Here is a 10195-nt window from a genome sequence, read left to right on the forward strand (position 1 = left end):
CACACATTTTGAACTTTCAGTAATGTTAGTGTTTCTCTTGAAATTAGTAAAAAAAAAAACAAATCTGAAGAGTATTGTTACTATATAACTAAGTACTTAATACTAAAATAGCATTTGAACTCTTGCTATTTTGTGGGTCAACAACAATTTCTCTCAAAAATCATGATACTCATATGATAAGCTAACACTTTTTTGCATTTTAAATAATCTACAAAAGGTATTTCATTACTAAATATGCTCCTTTATGTAAATAGTACTACTGTGTGTGTGTGTGTTTTTTTAACAAGGAAAATAATAATGAAGAAATATTGAAAGGCATGATGAACAATAAGTCTTACTCTCTCTTTTTTTCTTTTTTTTCTTTCTTTTTTTTTTTTTTTTTTGAGAGAATTTTAACTTATGGCATCTGCTTTTGATGAGCGCTCTTTATCATCATACCAAGACACCAATCGATTCTTGGTGTAGGAGGGGATTGAACTCCAGATCTCTTATTCAACCATCAAAGATTTTACCAGTTGAACTAACTAAAACCCACATTAAGTCTTACTTAAGTTCTTCAAGCTGCTCCATCATGCCACCTGATCAGGCAATCATACGGATATTCATTATCATACCAATCAACATCATATCAAGCTATGATCAAAAAAATAAAACATCGTATCAAGCGTATCTCAAAATGTAATAAATAATAAGAAAATTAATCTTTTCAGCATCATGTTTGTCATAATGATTTTTACTAATATATTCATAAAATTATATATGCAAGAAACTAAGTTTCGGGTAAAGGTGTTTCTTTTTGTCAAGGATTTACAACAAAATTTTGGTATATGGCATGCAACAAAATGTTTTGGAATTTGAATTAGCAATTCATAATCAAGATCTTCTTAAGCAAAGAATCTTTTCATGCTTATGGTTATAGTTATATATTTTTTATTTCTTTATTTTCTTTATTTATTGTGTATGTCTCACAAATAGAAATTATAATTATAATATTTGGTATTAGTTGATTTAGAGAATTTTCACAAAATAGTTTCTAATTTAAATCAAATATGTTATACATATTTGAGATACACGATTCAATGTATCATGTAATTAAGGGGAACTCTTAGTAAGGAATTTTATTTTGGTAAATGAGAACTTTTAGTAGGGATTAAACCTAGGATGTCTGAGGCTATAGCTCATCTCAAGCTTCCAACCACTAGATTGCACCCTTACCGGTTTAAATAAAATATATATGTTAGAGAATATCAAATCTAATTTATTCATAATTCGCTTAATGTTAGGTTGCTTTAAAGAAAAAAAAAATGAGTTTTAATTAATTTAAACTAATCTAGTTTTTTTTTAGAAGAAGAAACCAAATTAATGACATTTAATGACTCTAGAAACCAAATTAAGAATTTATATTATAATGTTAACGTGAACAATGTGAGCTTTTAAAAATTTACGTGGCAACGTAAAAAAAAGTTTTAAAAAAAAAAGTCAAAGACTTTTATTTTATATATTATAAATAGATGATTTTCGAGGGCGGTTTTTTTGCATAGCCATGTGTCTTTCATTAGAAGTGTGACTTTGCTAGGCCCGGATTTGTTTTGGAGAGTTCAACCCGAAACTTAACATTAGGCTGCATAGACCAATGGCTTCCATTGTATTTTTAAGCCTACAAAATAGATAAAGCCCAAAGTCTTAGAACCATGATAATGGTTGAAATAAATAAATAATATGCTTAGCATGATAGCTTTGATTAGATGGTAAGTTCATGCGTTATTATTATGTATATTAAATGATGTCCAATGTTAGAAAATAATTAATTAGGTGTCAAATATCCAACAATGGGATGAATCCAATAGTCCATGTCTAGTTGCGGTTCATGGTTTATGTTCAACATAATAAGATATGTCAAGCAATGGTCCATGTCCTAATAAGGTATACATCCGACAATGGTTTATGTCCCAATAATATACATCCAACAATCATTTATGTCCAAGTAATATATATCCAACAATAGTTTATGTCCAAGTAATATATGTTCATTGGTGGATATGTTTGAATAACATGTCCAACTATGGTAGATCCATTTATTAATATATATATATATATATATATGTTCATTAATGAAGTATTAGTGTGAATCCATGTTTATTAAATGATGAGAAAATATTAAAGTAATTTTCATCCAGCAGTAAAATGATAATGAATAAAATATACTTAATAATATAAATTTGAAGATAAAATATAATGACTTATCTTCATATTTTGCAGTTCTAGCCGTAACATCAATGGACTTAGCATTTCAACAATCTTCATATTTTGCAACTCCAACCATACAACACCAGTGGACTTAACATTTCAACAGCATGGTGAAGTGAATCCTTTCATGGTGACTTCATATTTGAAAGGGAAAAATGGGTGCAACTAGAGGGAGAGAGAGTATGTCCAATCGTGTGCATCGGTTGGTTAAGTTTGTCCCCTTAATCATGCACTTAAATAATTTTCCCCATGTAATACTCTTCTAGTTTTTAGTCAAGTATAAGTGATATTGTCTTTCATAAGAAGGGCTTTTAATTTCATAAGTTTGTGCATTTCATAAGAATAGCTTTAAGTATTAGAAATGTATGACTTCAATGAGAATGACTTTAATATGAAGTCTTTGTGCCTTTTAAGAGAAAGGCCTTTGTATTGATGTTCATATGCCTTCCATGAGAAAGGGCTTTTGTAATGCGTTCTTGGAAGAGTGTTTGATATGTTTTAAGATGTGTGGAGATGGTAAGAAGTATATATATTTATATTTGGTGATATATGGTGTTTGAAGATATATGAGAAGTATATATGGGTATTTTGTAAGGAATGTGTTCGTAAAATAAATGGAAGTATGAGATAGATAATATGAAGATTAAATGTAGTAAAGGCTGCTGCTGGAGTTGTTTTTTGTGTTATGACATTAGTTATGTTGCTCTCTAAGAAGGGGGATTTTGTATAAGAAATAAAGAATGAGATGGAAATGTGTTTTTGGGTAGCAAAATGATGATACTTCAGAATAATGGAGTGTGGGAAAGATGGGTAATGGGTAATGGTGTTGTAATATGTGTGTTGTGTTGTTATCTTTGAAGAGGGATTTTGTAAGAGAGATGGAGAAGTATGGGAATGTGTATGTGGCAACCAAATGGAGTTTCAGAATAAGGGGGTGAGAGAGGAATGGATGGTCCCCAATATGTGTGGCTTGGTCCTCTTTATATAAAGCCAAGTATTTAACTAGATTAGAACTAGTTGAAGGGAATTTTAGCAAATAAGGCAAAATCTTTGACAAAGTAAGTGGTCTTTTGTTTTTTAGCCAAAAGAAGAAAGTTTGAGAATTTAACGCTTTTGGAGCTGCTACTACAGCTGTCAGAAGATGCCATTTGAATGATATCTTTTGCTTGGAAGAAAATATTTGGCATTGAATTCATAGTTTGGCTAAGATGGTAAGATAATCTTTAAGGGATCCTTCTATTTATGGTACTACAGCTGGAGCTACTATAAAATGTGCTGGAGCTATGCAGCTTCAACAGAAGCTATTTCTGCTTCTGCTGAAGCTATTTGTAGCTTCTACTAGAGTCGTTTCTGCAAAATAGCTTCTGCTAGAATTGCTGTTAGTGTTTTTGGCTAAGTTTCCTCTTTTGAAAAATTATGTGTTTAGTCCATATATAATTTTGGTAAGTAATAGACTAGTTGGTTGATATTTGATGAAGTTTTAGGGATGTAATTATGGTCTTTTTGTATTTTAACCAAATCTTGGAGAGTAAAGAGAGCATTTTAATGCTAGATATGAGATATAAATATATATTTAGCCATGTGATTGGAATTGATTTAGATGATAATAATATAATTTATATGAAATACTATAATTACATTTTTAAACTTATATTATATGATGAAAATTAATTTTTATATAAAGAGCATGGGGAGTTTTATCATTTTAAGTGTTATGTGATATGAGAGGCTTACCAAATGTTACCTATTGCACACTGACCCGTCAAAGTTCAGGGAATTGGAGAAGACATGCCAAGCAACATGCTTTCCTTTATCAACTTTGAACCACTGGAGCTTTACTAAACATACTTCTTGGCCCTCCAACCACGACTCCCGAAATTCCCCCGATGAGACTCATGAGCTTGGATCATGAGCAAAAAAATGAGATGATGTGCTATGAGCTTGAATCATGGGCTTTGACGCTTGAACAATGGCCTTTGACGCCTTTTTGTGTAAATATGGCTCTTTTGGGCTTTAGAAGAGATTTTCTCAAAATCCATGATAGTGTTGACGTGGTGCAGGTCGCCAATGAAATGAAGCCATGCAATGTGAAAAATTTGTCCTCAACAATGATATCTCCCACTGACAATATGAGACTTTATATATTATAAATAGATGATATCTCCCATTGACAAGAGGAGGTATTAACTTTCAGGGAATATAATATGCCCTTTGACATCTACATTGTCAACAATGTTATACTTGAGAATCTAAATGCCCATAAATAAAACTCTCTACATACATTTAGTTTAATTAGGAATTTGATAAGATTCCCTTAATTAATCTTTAGATATCCATGTTTGGTTTATTCTTTGAAAACCTATAAAATTATTTTTTCTTCTCAAATTATCTTTTGGTTTATAACTACAATATCAAATGTATTACCTATATGTATATGTGGTTTTTTACAAATAAATAAGAAAAATAATATGAGATTTGAAGTAAGTATAATCTTAAAATAATACTCTATCCTTTCTTCTTCTTCTTCTTCTTTTCTTTTTTCTTTTTTTCTTTTTTTGAGTAGCAAATTCAAGGCTAAAATAATTATTCAATTCACTTGGGCTATTGGTAGATTGTGGCTGCCAATCAAATAAGTTTTAAGCCATTTGGAAAGAAATAGATATTAAAAAAAAAAATGATGATAAATAGGATAGGAAGTCCATTGCAAGTTGTAACACAATAGCAATGCTTGATAATTACAAGAGTCTAAATTTAAATCCCAAGAGCAGAATATTTGTTGGTGGGCTCGTGTGATGCCTGTTGGGCTCTAATTATTGGGCCTGTTTTTCTTAGAAAACCCAATATGGGTGCCCCACTTAAAAATATCAAGGGCAAAAATAAGAATCAAAGCCACCTACCCAAAGTTTAAAAATAGACTTGAAGAAGGCTTATGACAAGGTAGAGTGGAGTTTCATTAGAGAAATGCTTATTAAGGCCAACGTTCCTCCTGATATTAGAGATATCATCATGAGCTGCGTATCAACGGTGTCTACATCTATTTTGTTTAATGGTGAAGCTCTTGACTTGATTTTTCCTTCTAAGGGGATAAGGCAAGGAGACTCTTTATCCCCTTATCTCTTCATTCTTTACATGGACTTCCTTGGTCAACTTATTCAAGAGAAGTGCAATGCGAAGCTTTTGCATTCAGTTAAGGCTTCCCAAAGTGGTCTGACTTTCTCCCATTTGATGTTTACAGATGATATTATGCTCTTTGCTAAAGCTGATGGAGTGAATTGTTTAGCCATAAGAGATGTGTTAGATTATTTTGCGGCTTATCTAGACAAATAGTAAGAGAGTCCAAATCGAGAGTTTATGTCTCTCCAAATATGGATAGGGACACTAAGAAGTCATTATGTGACATCCTTGGATTTGCGTCCACCCCTGCTTTTGGGAAGTATCTAGGGTATCCTTTGAAGCCTCCTGGTTCTTCATCCCAAGACTATAATTTTATTCTTGATAGAGTAAAACAAAAGCTCTCGAAATGAAAAGCCAAATGTTATCCTTGGCTGGTTGTTCAGTGCTAATTCAAGCCTCATCAACTACTATACCATCTTATATTATGCAATGATCTCACCTCCCTAGTAGAATTTTGGAGAGTTTAGATAGAGTGAACTGGAACTTTTTGTGGGGGTCTTTGGACACAACCAAGAAGATTCATTGGGTTGGATGGGATAAGGTGACTAAAGCGAAAGAGGAAAGGGGCCTTGGGTTGCATTCAGCGAAGGGGAGGAACATTTCCCTTCTTGCCAAGCTAAATTGGAGGTTCCATACTAAAGGACAGGCTCCTTAGGTTCAAGTCTTGAAGATGAAATACCACAGCCAAAGAATGAGGGTTGCTACAAATCCAAACAAACTTCCCTGCTCACCAACATGGGCAGCAATGAAGAGAGGCATGGATACATTCATTGAGGGTAGTAGGTGGGTGGTTGGAAGGGATAGTAGATTAAATATTTGGCATAACAATTGGACGAATGGAGGTCTGCTTAGATAGCTTATTCAGGGACCCATTACCCACGAAGCAAGCCTTTTGGAAGTAAAGGCCATATTGTTCGACACGGGTTAGGATTGGGAAAAAATTCCTTTTGAACTCCCCCTTGATATCAAGTGGATGATTCAAGCTATTCTCACTACGATAACATCTAGAGGAGTGGACAAATTGGCTTAGGCCGACTCCCCTCAAGGTACTTTTGACCTAAGAAGTACTTATAGGAATTCTATGGGTATTGAAGATAGCCCCATCTTTTCCGCTAAGTGGATTTGAAAGCTGACACACTCCCTAGAATCAAAACTTTTCTTTGGATGTGTGCTCATAATAACATTGGGGTCAAAGGGCATATAATACCCAACTGATTCCACACTAATGCTGATATTATTCAGGTTTATGCAAAGGCTTCAGGTCAGAGTATAAATTTGAAGAAATCATCAATGTTCTTTAGTAGTAATACCCCTAGTGATAAGAAGGAAGAAATTAAAGAGACCCTTAGGTAAAGGAGGTGAACAGATATGTGACATATTTGGGGCTACCTACACTCATTAGACGTGCGAAGTACCAAACTTTCTCTTTTTTAAAGGATTGGGTGTGGAAAAAATTATAGGGATGGAAAGGCATGATGTTGTCTAGGGCTGGTAAGGAAGTCCTCATCAAAGCGGTGACTCAATCTATTCCAACCTATACTATGGGTGTGTTCCAACTACCAATAAAATTATGTGAGGAGCAAAATTCTATGTGTGCAAGATTTTGGTGGGGGCAAGTGAGAAATGATAGGAAGATCCATTGGAGAAGTTGGGATAAATTAACTGTTGCAAAGAAAAAGGGTAGTATGGGATTTCGAGATTTAAGGACTTTCAACTTAGCTATGCTAGCCAAGCAAGGATGGAGATTGATGCAAGAAAAGGAGCCACTATTTTACAAGTGTTTTTCAGCCCGATACTTTCCTAGATCTCACTTTTTAGATGTTATGGAGTCACCTAATTGTTCCTATGTGTGGAGAAGTATTGTGGCAGCTCTCCCATTTTAAAGGCTAGTTGTTGTTGGCGAGTTGGTGATGGGTCAACCATTAAAATTAAATCTGACAAGTGGATTCTAAACTACCCAACTAACAGGGTTCTTCATTCGGTCAATGCAAAGGTGGAGGACTGGTTTGTGTCTGAACTTATTGATCAAGACTTGCACTGGTGGAGAAGAGATTTTATGACTACAATTTTTCACAGGGAAGATGTGGATGCTATCTGCAAAATCGACTCGTGGCAAGTTATTTTGGATATGGCATATTTACGCATTCGTGACCATATCCAGATGGTTATTGTTTCAAGACAGAGCTGGTTGGAGGGTTATTGTTGTCTCATCTTCATGTCCAGCTTCTTACCAGAAATTACAAGTCTGAAAATTTGGTTATATGCAGAGTGCCTTCTGCCAACATCATGGTCCTTTTATAGGAAGCACATCGTGTAATGTCTATGTTTGTCATCATGTCATGGTAAATCTAGTGTGTCTGTGTGTGTAGAGAGAGAGAGAGAGAGATACTCACTGTGGTCAAGATTCCACAGGTCTAAATATCCCATGGCTCGTTATTTAAGCTTCATGTGCTTGCATATCTTTTACATTATACCAAAATTTTCCTTCAGATTTGGTAGAGTGTTAAATCTATTGACTTTGAATATCAGGTATAGATCAAACGAGTGTGACATGATAGAAAGAACTGAGATCATCCTTCTTAAATAGCTTAATAGTAAGAGAAACTTTGTGGAAAATGGAAATAGCATATGGATGTCCATATCCCTAGCTGTGCATCTCAGTTGCAATTACTTGATGTGCAAGCTTAAAGGGGGGACACACCCACATCCTGAATTTTCCCTGGCCACCACAAGTCCGAAGGGCATGTGTTGGGAAGGTCTCTCGGTTATCAAAAAAAATTCCATATATTGAGACCCATGGAATCTTGACCATGGTGGATATGTCTGTTGTCTTCCATGAAGAGAAAGAGAGAGATCTTAAACTTAGATAAAGGGTAAAGAAGGACTCAGAAACTGAATAAAGTTATGAAGAATTACCAGTCATTGCCTCATTGTCCAGTATATGGTGCACCCTAATATTTAACTCACTGTGATGATAAAAACTTCTCTGTTATATTTAGAGAATATATCATACTATGATTTAGTTATCCTTATTATGAGCAGTCCAAAATGCTCAATCACTTTGGCAGATGGTAACATATTGTAAGACATCAAATCCATATTTAGATTACTTTACCTCTTATCAACCCCCATACCCCCCCCCCCCCCCNCTTTCTTCTTCTTCTTCTTCTTTTCTTTTTTCTTTTTTTCTTTTTTTGAGTAGCAAATTCAAGGCTAAAATAATTATTCAATTCACTTGGGCTATTGGTAGATTGTGGCTGCCAATCAAATAAGTTTTAAGCCATTTGGAAAGAAATAGATATTAAAAAAAAAAATGATGATAAATAGGATAGGAAGTCCATTGCAAGTTGTAACACAATAGCAATGCTTGATAATTACAAGAGTCTAAATTTAAATCCCAAGAGCAGAATATTTGTTGGTGGGCTCGTGTGATGCCTGTTGGGCTCTAATTATTGGGCCTGTTTTTCTTAGAAAACCCAATATGGGTGCCCCACTTAAAAATATCAAGGGCAAAAATAAGAATCAAAGCCACCTACCCAAAGTTTAAAAATAGACTTGAAGAAGGCTTATGACAAGGTAGAGTGGAGTTTCATTAGAGAAATGCTTATTAAGGCCAACGTTCCTCCTGATATTAGAGATATCATCATGAGCTGCGTATCAACGGTGTCTACATCTATTTTGTTTAATGGTGAAGCTCTTGACTTGATTTTTCCTTCTAAGGGGATAAGGCAAGGAGACTCTTTATCCCCTTATCTCTTCATTCTTTACATGGACTTCCTTGGTCAACTTATTCAAGAGAAGTGCAATGCGAAGCTTTTGCATTCAGTTAAGGCTTCCCAAAGTGGTCTGACTTTCTCCCATTTGATGTTTACAGATGATATTATGCTCTTTGCTAAAGCTGATGGAGTGAATTGTTTAGCCATAAGAGATGTGTTAGATTATTTTGCGGCTTATCTAGACAAATAGTAAGAGAGTCCAAATCGAGAGTTTATGTCTCTCCAAATATGGATAGGGACACTAAGAAGTCATTATGTGACATCCTTGGATTTGCGTCCACCCCTGCTTTTGGGAAGTATCTAGGGTATCCTTTGAAGCCTCCTGGTTCTTCATCCCAAGACTATAATTTTATTCTTGATAGAGTAAAACAAAAGCTCTCGAAATGAAAAGCCAAATGTTATCCTTGGCTGGTTGTTCAGTGCTAATTCAAGCCTCATCAACTACTATACCATCTTATATTATGCAATGATCTCACCTCCCTAGTAGAATTTTGGAGAGTTTAGATAGAGTGAACTGGAACTTTTTGTGGGGGTCTTTGGACACAACCAAGAAGATTCATTGGGTTGGATGGGATAAGGTGACTAAAGCGAAAGAGGAAAGGGGCCTTGGGTTGCATTCAGCGAAGGGGAGGAACATTTCCCTTCTTGCCAAGCTAAATTGGAGGTTCCATACTAAAGGACAGGCTCCTTAGGTTCAAGTCTTGAAGATGAAATACCACAGCCAAAGAATGAGGGTTGCTACAAATCCAAACAAACTTCCCTGCTCACCAACATGGGCAGCAATGAAGAGAGGCATGGATACATTCATTGAGGGTAGTAGGTGGGTGGTTGGAAGGGATAGTAGATTAAATATTTGGCATAACAATTGGACGAATGGAGGTCTGCTTAGATAGCTTATTCAGGGACCCATTACCCACGAAGCAAGCCTTTTGGAAGTAAAGGCCATATTGTTCGACACGGGTTAGGATTGGGAAAAAATTCCTTTTGAACTCCCCCTT

The sequence above is a fragment of the Quercus suber genome, unplaced genomic scaffold (assembly GCF_002906115.3).
Source record: "Quercus suber isolate HL8 unplaced genomic scaffold, Cork oak 2.0 scaffold_336, whole genome shotgun sequence".
Lineage (NCBI taxonomy): Eukaryota > Viridiplantae > Streptophyta > Magnoliopsida > Fagales > Fagaceae > Quercus > Quercus suber.